The sequence below is a fragment of the Narcine bancroftii genome, chromosome 1 (genome assembly GCF_036971445.1).
Source record: "Narcine bancroftii isolate sNarBan1 chromosome 1, sNarBan1.hap1, whole genome shotgun sequence".
Taxonomy (NCBI): Eukaryota; Metazoa; Chordata; class Chondrichthyes; order Torpediniformes; family Narcinidae; genus Narcine; species Narcine bancroftii.
This window is the reverse complement of record NC_091469.1, coordinates 97,185,034-97,199,410: the sequence shown is the minus strand read 5'-3', so window position 1 is coordinate 97,199,410 and position 14,377 is coordinate 97,185,034.

The following is a 14,377-nucleotide window of genomic DNA, read 5'->3' as shown; positions in this document are numbered from 1 at the left end:
CAGCATCAGGATTAGGAGTGTAAAGGAGATCTAGTTTGGGGGGGGTGGGGGGGAAAAGTGAGGTAGGAACTGGTGTGGATCCAGGTTGATGGGCAGGTGGGAGAGGGAAGGGTGGAAGTAGTGACAGGAAGGAGGAGATGAGGAACCAGAAAAGGAAGGAATGGTAGTCAGATGGGAAGCGGGGTAGGCAGATGGAACCAGGTGGGAGGAAGTGGTGTGATATGTGTGAGCAACTGGAAGGATCAGAGGAAACAGAAATGAACAGAGTGCAGATTGCCTGGTTGGGGATTTCAATGTCCGTACCATTTAGTTGTGGATGGCCCAGGAGGGGTGAAATGTTTCTCCAGTTTACATTTAGTATGACACCAAATCATTTGACTGTTCACCACCAACAGCATCTTAACCTTTAAGTCTCTCTGGTCTGCAGAGGAAGAAATCTGCAACATTTAGTTGTACAAGTTGTCCATGAATGAACTGTCCCCATCTGTAGCAGTGATCATTTCAATTCATTGGTTTTTCATTGCTTTTTGTAAACAGGGCAACAAATTCTTACCATTAGGGGAGAGAGACTTTGTATTTCAAATTAGTTCCTTCCCAGAATCAATCTAATGAAGCATCGTTAAAAGTCCTTTTATTGGCTCTATAATTTTTTTCATTAGGGTGAAGGGGGTCAGACTTGTTCACAATTTAGTTATGTCTCCATTTTCTTGTTTTCATTTTAATTCAGGAAGTGGTCAATTTTGTAGATGTTTCCTGTTTTTTGTTTGAAATAGGTAGTGAAACGAATGAGTTGTGGGTGGTTTTCATGGGGTAGTCAGTAACTGGCATTTTGCTTGGTTCTGACAGGATGCGGATGACCTTACTGCTGCAAAAATCCAATTAATTGCAAGTCTCAATTTTTTTTGTATTAGCTTACAATTACAAGTTACACAGAATCACATTTTTAAATTGATATGCCACTGAAATACAATAAGCTTTATTTGCATGTTATTCAGGCAAGTCAGCTTATAGAACAGGCAGTACAATTGTAGCAAATGTCTACTGTGCAGGGAGTTGTGTAGAAATTGGCATAGTTAGCGTAACACTATTACAATGGTAATGACCTGGGTTTGAATCTGGCAACGTCTGTAACAAGCTCGCATGTGCTCCCTGCGACTGCATGGGTTTCCACCCACATTCCAAAGATGCACAAAATTTGTAGGTTAATTGGATGTATTTGGACATGGTGGGGTAGAAGGGTTTGATACCATGTTGTATGTATTTTTAAAAAAAAAGTCCAATAGGGGAGTACAGGTGTAACAATCAGTGCAAAGGTATCATTTGCCAGTGTGAAATCCATTCAAATGTCTGATAACTGAAATAAACTGCTGTGGAGCCTGGAGGTTTGTGTTTCAAGTAAATGGATCATGGGAGTGTGACCAAGATGAATCTTATGGTTTTCCCAAGGCAACGAGAGGTGTAGATGGAGTCAATGGAGAGGAGGTTGGTTTGTGTGACCTGAGCTGTGTTAACCACTGCAGTTTATTGCAGTCTTGGTAAAACAGTTTCTGTAGCGACCTGTGTTTCATCATAAGGCATTTCAATTCTTCCATTATCAACTGCTTGAAATTCTCCTGCTCTGTCCCCACAGCCATGTTTTATTTTCCTTTTAACTTTAATTAAATTTGAAAACGGGACTTCAACGTGCATTCTCATCAGGGCCTTGTGTGCTTTCAGGCAGTGTCCGTGGAGAGAAATGGGCAGTCAGTAATTCAGAGCTGGACCTTTTTTTTTGAATCTTTAAAAAGTTCCCTGTTAATGTCTCGTTTCATCCAGTTCTCCTCCCGTCGTCTCTGCCTTTCCCTTTCCTCTTTCCTCTAGCTCTGCATTCAGAGCTACCCTTGCCCTGACCAAATCTCCCATCCTATTATCCATTCTATCCATGGCCTCTTGGCTATAGACTGCACTCTTCCCCCTGCCCTTTCTTCCCTCCTCCCCAGAACCTTTATTCAGGCAGCTGTCTGCTTTTTGCTCATCCTTGACAAAGGGCTCAGGGCTGAAGCTTGTAAACCTTTGCCTCCACTTTGCGCTGCAGGATCTGTTAAGTTTCTCCAGCCCTTCAGTATATTGATAATTTCCATAGATACTACATGGCCTGCTGCATCCCTTCAGCTTCTCAGTAGGCCTTTTCAGGTAGCCGGAACACTCCATTGTAAAGCCACATTCTCCCCCCACGTGGCTAAAGACCTACTCACCTGAAAGCTCCAGAAGTGCCTCTAAGGCACTGACACCAACCCTCCTTGGGGAGGGATAATCAGTGGACTGCCGGTTTCTGCTGAGGCACCTGAATGTGCAACTGCTGTAAGTGGCTGCCTGGGGGCAGGCTGATGACTCTTTCAGATGGCGACCCAACTCCCTGCTGCCTAACAGCCCCCCCGCCACACGACCTGACAGGCACACTCCCCGCTGCCTGGCAGCAGTCACTCCCACCCCATAGATGGTAAATGTCACACCACTGCTTTTAAAAAAAAATATTGTGGACAATAGGCCAATTAGCCGTCAATAGTCAGGAAAATGCTTGAAACTCTAGTTTTTATGGAGGGGCACTGCTTCGAGGCTGGCTCCATTGGCGGAGAAAAATACACTTTTTATAGATAAGGCCTAAAAGGCTGCTGCAGTGTCGCTTTTATGAAGAGTGGCACCTCGTCGCATCCTCTGGATGTAGGGGCGACTGGTGCTATTGCACCATCAAAATGACGACATACATATGTGGTGAGCAATGGCAGTCTTTGTTACCCATAAACCCCTATGTAACTGGAACCGCTCGAAAAAACAGCAGTTCCAGCTGCATGGGGTAATTAAGATGGCCATTGATCCTTAATCTGCCTGGCATTCCTGCTCCAGCACACCGAAGGACTCTAACCTCCAGCACTTGTGTGGTGTTACTCTTACTCCAGGGTCGGTGGCTGATTGGCTGATGGTGTCATCACGACATCATCAACCTGCCCCAAGACAACTGGTTGCAGCAACAGTACATTTTTTTTTTGGAGCGAGGCAGAGTGTTCTGCTCCACCTCTACAACCAGGCTGAGGAAGGATCGCATTTGGCAGCTTGGAGCTGCGCACAGAGCATTTATGCAGGTAGGCTCAGTGACGTGAGGGTGGAGAATATCCACCTTTTACAGTTTCAATTTTTTCCTCAATTAAAGGGCCTAGACCAATGGCTCTCAGCCTTTTTTGCCTTGGGCCCCACGTTAAATTTTCAAAAAAATGCATGCCCCACCATTACTGGAAAAAGTTCTATATTCAAAAGTTTTAATTCATTTACTGCAAATATATTTCAATGCAATTAAGGTCAGGAATGCACTGGAACAAATATTTCATATTCAACTACTTCAATATGTCAACCATTTCAAACACATATTCGGTTTTTCTTGGCTTTAGAAAATCACTAATGGTACTGAAGCCACATTCTACTCAATAAGACAATGGAAAATGTATCAATCGTTCCCTTGCTAAGGTCGAGTTTGGGTATTTCTTTTCAATCCTGTTAGACAGTCATCATAGTTCCTTTATCTTTGAACAGAGTTTTCGAAGATTCATCATAATTCCTCTTGGTATTGCACTGGAACTTCAGACAAGTCCACCTCTTTGCTCCCACAGCCTCTGCAGCTGCACAATCCCCTGTTCGATCCATCGGCAACCTGAGCTCCAGATCTAAACCTCCCAACATGATCAGGAAGCCTTCAGTGCCCGAGACCTTTGGGAGTTCCTCAGCACCCTCTTGAATTCCGGTTCTGATACCTGGTCACCTTCTCAAGGGGGTGGGGTGGGGGGGGGGGGGTTGTTCTCCCTGTTTCTAGTGCTATGAGCCAGTCAACCGTTCCCTTGGACTGCTACCCTTCTGCAAAGCACAGGTGGCACAATTTTGGGCACAGACCTAGCAGTTGCAGGATTTTACTTACAACATTGCTCCTTTCACCAGCAGTTTAACACCTGTATGGAATTGTTGGCATTAGTACAGGGCAGCTGAACCTTTTGGGACTGTTCTGTGTCCCCGTTCTCCCAGGTCTGCAACAGTGACTGCTCTGCTGTTACATCAGCCCCATCAGCTCAGCCATTATTTTATCATGTTAGTTGAAACTCAAAAAATCAAACCTGCTGAGAGTAGAAATCTGAAATGACAGAAAATGCTGGAAAAATTCAGCAGGTCAGGCAGCATCTGGGTGGGGTGGGTGCAGGGGGGGTGGTGGGGGGAAGAAATAGTATTACAAGTCAGAATCTTCAACTCTTCTGATGCAGGATCCCAGATCTGAAACAGGAACAGATAACAGATTGTCTTTGTACAGAGGATGCATGAATTTTTTCAGTGTTTAGTTTTCAATTTCAATGTCAGGACCCCTTTTTAAGATGTTGGATTCTAGAATCGATTATCACAGGATCAGTTGCATAGCTGTTGTTCTTTCATTGATTTGTAAGCACTTAACACTCAATAATAGGGAAATCGATTTGCTCTGTGTTTTATCCACTTAGAAGAAAATTTGATTGAATATTATGTTCTTTTAGGATCAGGGCACAAGACACAGACTGCTGGTTGCTTGACTTCTGGATAACAGGGATTTGATTGAATATTATGTTCTTTTAGGATCAGGGCACAAGACACAGACTGCTGGTTGCTTGACTTCTGGATAACAGGGATTTTACTGTTCCTTGAAGAATGGCTCATGCCCAGAACTTTGGTAATATCTTTATGCTCTAAGACCAGCTGAGTTCCTCTAGCATTTGTGTGTTTTTACAAGAAGCAGGTGCTTTGCACAGGATATCTTCAAGACATGTACTTAAAAACAGAAGAATCGGTAGTTTGAAAAAAAGTGCAATGAGAGACATCTCTCAGTGGCAGTTTGGGTTGCAAACTTAGTCACTGCCAATTTACCATCACATTGGCAGATCATAAAATAAAGTGGGCACCAGATGTATTTGAGAGAGGAAGGGCTTGGGTTATTTGAGTTTCAATCACCTTAGTCCTTACAGCTGTAGCCACTTATCTTCTCAGCAAATGTGGACTTGAGGAAGGCTGCAGTAAGCTTTGCCTTTAATTGGAATTTTTAGGGAAGTAAGTCAATCGTGGAATGCTAAATATGAGATTTGCTTCTCAGGTGAAGGAACTAATCCAGAACACACCACTGAAACACTGGAGAGATACCACTGACCTTGTGGAAATCTAGAAAGTTCAAGTTTATTGTCACCTATCAAAAATGCAGTGATAGAGGTTGGTTTGCAAGCAGATGAATCGACATCCCATGCAAAGTCCAAAAAGCAAGACTCAGTACAAAAGTGCAGAATTACAGAGAGATCAAATGAGCAAAAGTAGAATAATTTTATTGTTTTGGGGTTCATTCAGGAGTTTGATAGCAGCTGGAGATGTATTGTTAACGTTGCCCCTGGCCAAAACCACTGTAAGTGTCAGGAGATTAATGTCTCTAAAGCTAACATCCCCAGCACTGACCTCCAGACTGGATCCAACAGAGTAGGGAAGTACAGCAGCTGAAAGCTTCACACCAGGTGGATGCAGGAGTCAGGCCAAGGATTCATGAGGGTGCAGATGGCGAGCAGGGCTCCTGAAGGGTCACAGGTGCTAATGCCTTCCTATTTGCTTGGGAGGTTGGGAACCAGGAGCCGAGGTGGTGGGACTCGTATACCTGGAACTTAGGTTCACCTCGGAACAGACTGGAGGCCGCGCAACTACGGAAGTTAGGAGGGGGAGCAGGAGGCAGCTGCAACAGAGGAGGCAGCAAGATCCATGGGGATCTGGCGTCTCTAAAGGAACTCTTGTTTTGCTCTTTTTGTCTTGAAAGTGGCATTGTATTAATAGCAACTCTATGTGCCTTTACAGGATAAACATATTTTAATATTTTTAAAAATGTGGACATTCAGTTACAGGCCCTTCTGGCCCATGAGCTTGTGCCACCCAAATACATGAATTAACCCTGTTTTTGAAGGGTGTGAGGAAACCCATGCAGGCTTGAGGAAACCACACAAAGGTTCACATCAGAGAACCTTCCTGCTGACTTGTGTTGCATTGATTTAATTAGAATTAATTCTGCACTCCCAATGAAGGTGATGGAGGAGCTAGTTTAAGAGAGACACATGGGGTAAATATTTGACATGGAGCGTGATGGGTGTCTGGAATGGGCTGCCTGGGTAGTGGTGGAGGCAGATACTACAGTTGTGTTTGAGGCTTTAAAACCGGTGTATGAATGTGAAAGGAATGGAGGGACAAATAGTGCAAGCTGTAGAATTTTAGTTTGATTTGGACATGTTCATCAGAGACATGTGGGATGAAGGGCACTGGGCCATGCTCTATGAATTTGAAGGGAATAACAAAATGGAGACCCTAGAATTTAAAAGGAACAGGATCTTTAATAATTTTGAAGGGCATGTGGGATCTGGGGTCCCGGTGAATTTACTCAGAGGGTGGGAACTGGGGCTTATGGTGTTTCAAGTGAGAGAGAGAAAGGGAGAGCAAGAAATTCAGATAAGTAAGACACTAGACTGAACCATCAGGATCTCTGAACAACTGCATGGCAGATGATAACATTTACTGCCTGTTGCAGTGTGGTGAAACCACTATTGTACATATTTGTCATATGTAAATTACTTGATCTTTCCTGGTTAACGCTGGTCTCACTGGCTGGCTCATGACTCCTCCCCTTTCTTCCCCATAAAGGCCGTCATGCCACAAGCCTGCCCTCAGTTCATGTCCAGTTCAGTGTGAGCGACCAACACAGGGATACTGTCCATCTCTTGCAAATAAAAGCCTTCAGTTTCAGCAACTTCAGTCTTTGTGTAATTGATCGTGCATCCTGCAGCATTCTCTCCAGGACAGGAGGAAACTCAAAAAACTACAAAACATTATTTTTGTCTCTGAGCAATTCAAATTTTTCTTCACTAGTTGAATATTGGATTTCTTGATTTAAATTTCTTACGGAATTTTATATAGTGGAATGAGTAACAGAAGAAGTATGGAGCTCTATTCCTCAAAATAGGATGTTGTACTGTACATGACCCAAGAACAGCTAATAGTGATGTTATTTCCACTGAATTACATTTTTCTTTGCCACCTGTAGCAGGTATTCTGCATACATCAAGGGTCTCCAGTAATACTTCGACAGAACAGTAGAAGTTTCATCTGGTGGTGGAGGGAGGGAGGAATGTTCAGCATATCTCCATGCTCTTCTAAACTAGAACCATGGTATGCTGGATTTGCCCAAGTAATTCAAAAGGAGTTTGCATGAATCTCTGATAGTACATCTCTGAGAAGGTAGATGGAGGAGGAGGTAAGGTCAAGAAAACACAGAGGCAGCAGAAGGACTTTTAACAGGTTAGGAGAATGGGCAGAGAAGTGGTGAATGAAATATGTCAGAAAGTGTACGGTCATACACGGGTAGAAAATATAAATGAGCATTGGAAGTTTAGGAGAGACCTGATAGAAGTACAAGAGGCATTGATATGGTAGATGGTCACTCCTCAACTTGGAAATATTAAATACTAGAAGTCATAGCTCTAAGGTAAGGGGGGGGGGGGCGGAGAAATTTATAAGGCACCTACTAGGTGCCTGGAACATGCTGCCACACATAGGGAAGTGGTGGAAGCAGATAAGACAAAAATGTTTAAGAGGCATTAAAGCAGCGACATGAACAGGGAGGGAATGAACCATGTGCAGGTAGATGGGATTAATTTAAATTGACCATCTTGGTCACCACAGACATAATGGGCCAAAGGGCCTGTCCCTGTGCTGTACTGCAGGTTTGAAAGTGGATGCAAATGTCCACAACTGCTGCAAAAAGTTATTATTTTTTGATCATTGCAGGGAAGACATCTGAGGAACAAGATAAAATGTTCATTTTTTCCAAATTAAATTTGGATATGAATGATTTGTTGCTTTGTCGGAAATGATGCAGACAGGGCATTGTCTGGGGACTGAAGTTGTCATATTTAATGAGATCTAAATTTGGATCACTTGTGCTATGTGGTTCAGAGAACAGAATTGATAATTAAAATGAATAAAAGTGATGGTTAGATAAGGATTTAAAAAGTTCATTAATATTATCTTCTTCTTCATCCCGTGGGCAGTCAGAATGCTGAACGACTGTTGTAACCATGGCCAGAAATGTTAAATGAGGAACTGAACTCCTACTCTTGGTTATCCAGAGTAATGAAACGACAGACACAGAGGTTTCCCAAAACACTGTGCTCTTTACTTCAATTCTCAAGACATAGACTATTTACACAAAATGGCGTAAACTATAGTATTTACATAAGCTTGTGTCTTCAAGTCACAAGGCAATCTTGTGCGTCCTTTATTTAATGGATGGCTCCCGTGGCACACCCCCTCCTGGTGACTGTGGGTCACTCTGATTAGGATTCCCGAGCAACGACCAAAGGAACTGCTTGCACTAACTAACTGAGACACTCATGTTCATGAAACTATATCTATTTATTTATTTATCTGAATACTTGTCCTGCATATGTATTGTTCGTCAGTATGTGTGTTATATCTGTAGAGCTCGTCGAAAGAACCAAAGACTTGTTAATTCAAACCAAGGCTTTTATTAGCAAAAGACAGGAGCTCTTCACAGGTGGCCGACCAGTCTGGAATGATCCGACCTGGCTTGGGACACAACTCTTTAAGGTCCAGACAGTAGGTGTGGCTAAGCTCTCAGCCAATCGCTGTAAGCCAGTCATTACATACGCTAGATACTGTAACTATATACATTGGTGATAGGTCTGTACTATCACAATATCTGGTTGTGTGTCTGCGAGTTTTGCACCAAGGACCAGAGATCACTGTACTCGTGCAATCAAATGACAATAAACTTGACTTGATCTCCCTACAACTGGATGAAACTGCATTCTTTGGCCCTCGGTGAAAGGATATGCAAACACATTCTGATTTCAGATTCATTGTCAGAGTACATAACATCACAAAAAGTCTGAGATTCTTTTTCCTGCAGGGCGAGGCAGAATTACTACTTATTGCTAGTGTGAATAAAACTGTACACAACAAACATTTCAACAAATACATGTAAACAAGGGTGGCACAGTTGGTGCAGCGGTTAGCACAACTCTTTTACAACACCAGCGATTCGGTACATTCTCTCTGTGTTTGCGTGGATTTCCCCCAGGGCCTCTGGTTTCATCCCACTGTTTGAAATGGACCGAGGGTGTAGGTAAATTGGTGGCATGGACTCGGGCCGAAATGGCTTGTTACTGTGCTGTATGCCTAAATTTAAAATTTAAATAAATCTAACCAAACTGAAATACTGAGAGAGGAAAAAAAAACTGAAAAATAGTTCTTAAATGAGCCCCTGATTGAGTTTGTTGTTGAGAGGATATACGGACATATAACCAGTGAGAAATTCACGCCCCCACAGTGTCAATGCTATTCAGCCAGGTGATCAAGTGGGTGAAATGGACAATGCAGCTTGATCTGCCATGTAGAAAACTAGAAATGGCTGTTAACGTTATGGGACTCAGTTGGATTGATCCCAACATAGTAATGAAGCAGAAGGGAGAACAGAATCTATCATGTAAAAAATAATGTATAATTATCAACATCTTCCTGACTTTTTTGATGTGGCAATGTCCTACAATTCAGAGAAAGAAAACATATTTCAGTTAACCACCGTGAATACACCTCAAAGTTGAGAATAAATGATATAAAGCACAGAAATGTTGATCAAATATTTGTTTGCATTAGGTGTGAAGCCACAATGTTGGCTGCCATAACTTTATTTTCATTCATTATAAACCACAAATGTTTCTGTTGGTATTTTCGTACAGACTGGCTTCATGAGGGATGTTTAGTTCTTCTCTCTTGATCAGCAAGATGTTTTTTTCTGAACAAATAATTAAAGTAATGAGTTTTCTATTTCGTTGACATCTTGTTGAATCATGACCAATGTTTTGACCATGTGGAAATTGACCATTCATCCTCAAATTAGAGATGCTGGAAATCTGAAATAAAATAGTAACTTGCTGGAAAAATCTCAGCAGGTCAGTTAGCATCAGTGGAAAGAGAAATAAAATTTCCTGTCGAGAAAGAAATATGGGAGTGTCAGAACTAGCACCTAAACAGGCTGAGAAACAACTTCTTTCCATGGGCAGTGAGACTGCTGAACGACTGAATGAACAGCTCACACGAACCCTCCAAAGCTCTACCATTTATTTAACAATATTTATTTATTTTTATATCTATATATATACTGTATATGTATCACTTGTCTCCATGTGTGTGTGTGCTTTTGAATGTTTTTGCACCAAGGAATGGAGAACGCTGATTTGTCGGGTTGTATTTGTGCAATGGGATGAGAATTAACTTTTCGTACTAAAGACCTTGATAAGCTCTCAAACTGTGATTAAAGAGTCACGTAACTAAACTGTATATAGTTTCCCTTTCCACAAATGCTGCCTAACCTGTTAGACATTCCCAGCATTTTATTTTTGTGGAAATTAACTTTGTGAATCCTGTACGTGACTACTTCATTAATCTCTTGAGTTAAATGAAGCCAGGACAGGAGATCTCGTTGGCCTGTTAATCTTCTTGTGCGTAATGGAATCTCAGCTTCAGTCAAGAGCATCTCTATTTTCCTCTTGTGGACATGTAAGAACAATGTAGCAGAGGATCATTACTCCAGAGGCATGGAACTGCCCAATGTTTAAACATGAAAATGGATCTACACCTGTTCCTCAATGTTAAAACTTTGCATTTTTCTTGAATTGTTTCAATTTTAGAAAGTTCTAAACAAGGGGATCTCAGTGTGATACCTCAGGATACTGAAAAGTTCACATAGCTGTAGGCCAAGTGCATTTAGAGGTTGATAGGTTCGTGATTAGCAAGAGAGTTAAAAGTTATATGGAGAAGGTTAAAGAATGGGGTTGAGAGGAAAAATACATTGCCATGATTTGAATGATGGAGCAGACTTGATGGGCTGAATGGCCTCTTTCTACTCCTACATCTTGAGAACACATGTGGCCCTTATCATTTCATACTACAGGAGAGTGCTGATTACTTGGAGACTGCTGTGGCTATTTTTTTACTTCGGGGATTGCACTTCCAGATTTAGTGAGAGGAAGCTCCAGAGATTTTTTTGTTCTATATTTACTTGCAGGATGGGAGGATTGTCTGCAAGGAAGCTATGCAAATAGCTTACAACTACTCGCTGGTATGGTCCTCAAGGAAGATATCCCCCAAACTGTTGACCAGTATCAAAAGATGTACCTGATCTTGCAAGATTCCCTTGCTGGTATGCCTGTCTCTCTCATTCCTTGCTGTTTGCTTCTCCCTGATGCTCTGCGTGTTTCCACCCCTGCCTATATCTATCTTTCGCCTCCCAGCTCCACCCCCATCTGCTCACATATAACCCTGGTTTCCCGCTCCCTCGAATTTCAGACACGGTGAATGATATTGCGCAGTATCGGGCCTTTTCAATCATCGACTGGAAAGCTGCCTATCGTCAGCTGCCAATCTGTTCCGAGGACCGTCCATAAATGGCATTGAGGATAACGATCGTCTCTATCAATTCCGGAGGGTCCCTTTTGGTATCACTAATGGGGTTTCTATCTTCCAGAGACAGATTGACAGGATGGTGGTTGAGTATGGGTTGAAGCTACCTTCCCCTACCTCGATAACGACACCATCTGTGGCCATACCTTGGAAGACCATGATGCCAACCTCCAGAGTTTTCTCCATGCGGCGAGAGCCCTGAACTTCACATAACTCAAACAAGGGCGTGTTTAGAACTAAACGTCTGGCTACCCTTGGCTTCTTGGTGGAGAATGACATAATTGGCCCTGATCCCGATAGGATGTGCTCCCTGTTAGAGCTCCCCATTCCCAGGACCACAAAGGCTTTGAGGAGATGCTTGGGGTTTTTCTCATATTTTGCCCAGTGGATCCCTCAATACGCTGATAAGGTTCATTCTCTCTTAAAAGCCACTAATTTCCCCCTCTTGGCTGAAGCCCAAATGGTTTCTAACTACCTCCGGAATCACATTACAAAAGCCGCCATGCACGTGGTGGATGAGAATGTACCTTTCCAAGTGGAAAGCAATGCTTCGGATGTAACCCTGGCCGGGACCTTCAACCAGGCAGGCAGGTTAGTTGCATTTTTTTCTCGGTCATTACAACGCCATGAACTCCCGCTTTCCATTCGCCATCCCATGTCCACTTCATCAGTCATAAAGGCCCTCGATTCCATTTTCTCCCTCCTCGGGTATCCCAGCTATATTCATAGAGTCCGGGGCTCATCCTTTATGAGTATTGAGCTATGTCAGTACCTGCTGGTGAGGGCCATTGCATCCAGCAGGACTACTAGCTACAACCCCCGGGGGAATGGGTAGGTTGAAAAGAAGAATGCCACAGTCTGGAAGGCTGTCAAACTGGCCTTGAAGTCAAAAGGCTTTCCAGACTCACACTGGCAGGAAGTCCTTCCTATGCCGCTCCATTCCATCCAGTCGCTACTATTACAATGACCAACGCTACCCCTCACGAACTCCTATTCAATTTCTAAAGAAGGTTGACATCAGGAACTACACTCTCAACCTGGCTCACCACTCCTGGTCCCGTCCTCAGGAAGCATGTGAGGAGAATCAAGACCGACCCCCTGGTGGAAAGGGTGAACCTGCTTCATGCTAATCTCATGTACGCCTATGTGGAGTACCTGGATGGCAGGGAGGACAGTGTCTCCATCAAGGACCTGGCACCCACCAGTACAGAGGGTCCATTGCCTCAAGTGCCCTGCGAGTCACGGAGCTCATTCTTGCTACCCAGTCAAGGGCTCAGGGATCCAGTTCTGGAGGAAAGTGAATCCCCCTCCACCAATGAGCTGGAGACCCAGCCTGCCTCTTCTCCCTCACAAGGGGACTAGGAGACCCAAGGAGTCCAAGGCCTCCCAGTACTTAGGTGCTCCACCAGGATCTCCAGAGGCCCCAGATCACTTAAATCTGTAAATTTTTAAATAACTGTATTTTTTAAAACTTTTTTTCTTCTCTGAACCCATGTTCTCTGTCTTCATTCACAGACCCTATATTCTGCAGGAAAGGGTGAATGCAGTGAACTGGGATTCCCTGGTAGTGTGTTGTGCTGATGGCTGCCCCCCCCCCCCATCTGTTTCCCACCTAAACCCAGAACCTTTCTGAAGACTACTGTGAAACCCTTTCTTTTAGTTATAAGCTAATAAAAGCGTTTGTTCTCCTTCCAGTTGTGAGAGCTTTTATTCACGCTACACCCTCTCCCTTACGTGCCTCTTCGTCTTTCTCTCCCACGTCGTTTTTCACCCTGCTGCTGGGTGTGCGTGAAGTCTGAATACACATCCCATGCACATTTCTAACCAGGGATGGGAGGCTTCTGCTGTGGGACAAGAAATAGGGCTTTGCACCTTTACTGAGAGTATTGTAGAAGCAGAGTTCCTGTCTCTGAGTGTATACTTATTTCTGTGTCTCTCTCGCGTGCATATGTGTGTGTGTGTGTGTGTGTGTGTGTGTGTGATTCTGTGTGTATGTGTCTGTGTATGTTTGTGTATGTATGTGCGTGTGTGTATGTGTGCGTGTATGTGTGTGCGCGTGTGTGTGTGCGTGTGTATGTGCATGTGTGTATGATTCTGTGTGTATGTGTGTGTGCGCGCACGTGTGTGTGTATGTGCATGTGTGTGTGATTCTGTGTGTATGTGTGTGTGTGTGTGTGTTTTGTTTGAAGCAGCTTTTGCTTCAAATTATAAGATTACTGTTGAAGTATATGATGTAAGTCACCCACTGTGGTCCAGTGCTGCAGCAGTGTGATGAACCGTTTTTGGGATACTAGTCTGTTCCTCTGAAGGAGAGGGCAGTGAGCCTCACTGGAGGGGCTGTGTCAGGAAGCAGTGTGAAGTTACCTAGACTGTGTTAAGGAGTCTTACATAATGTCGTTACTTGTCCGCCATAGAGCTTCATGCAGATGGCTTACACCAGTGAGATGCCACATGCCAATGGTTAATGGTTTCTCAGAAATTGTGCAGAAGTGAAGAGACACCACAATGAGTCACATCCCATAGTCAGAGGGCCCACCAATAGGCTGGGGTGCCTTTTGAAAATAGGCAGTGTGGTGCACTGATAGACACACACAAGGTAAAAACTGAACAACAGACTTATAATCCCAGAGGGTGATTGCCCGGTCAGTGTCGTCCTGGGTTGGAGGGTGGTGTGATGTGGTGGGTGCTCCTGCTGGTGCCAGGTCCCTGGTTGAGACGGTGTCCTCCCTGCCACTGCTGAACCTAATGTAAGCGTAGCTATGGTTTGCATGAAGGAGGAACACCTGCTCTACCAGGGCTTCGGCCTTGTGTGTCCTTACATACTTACACAGAA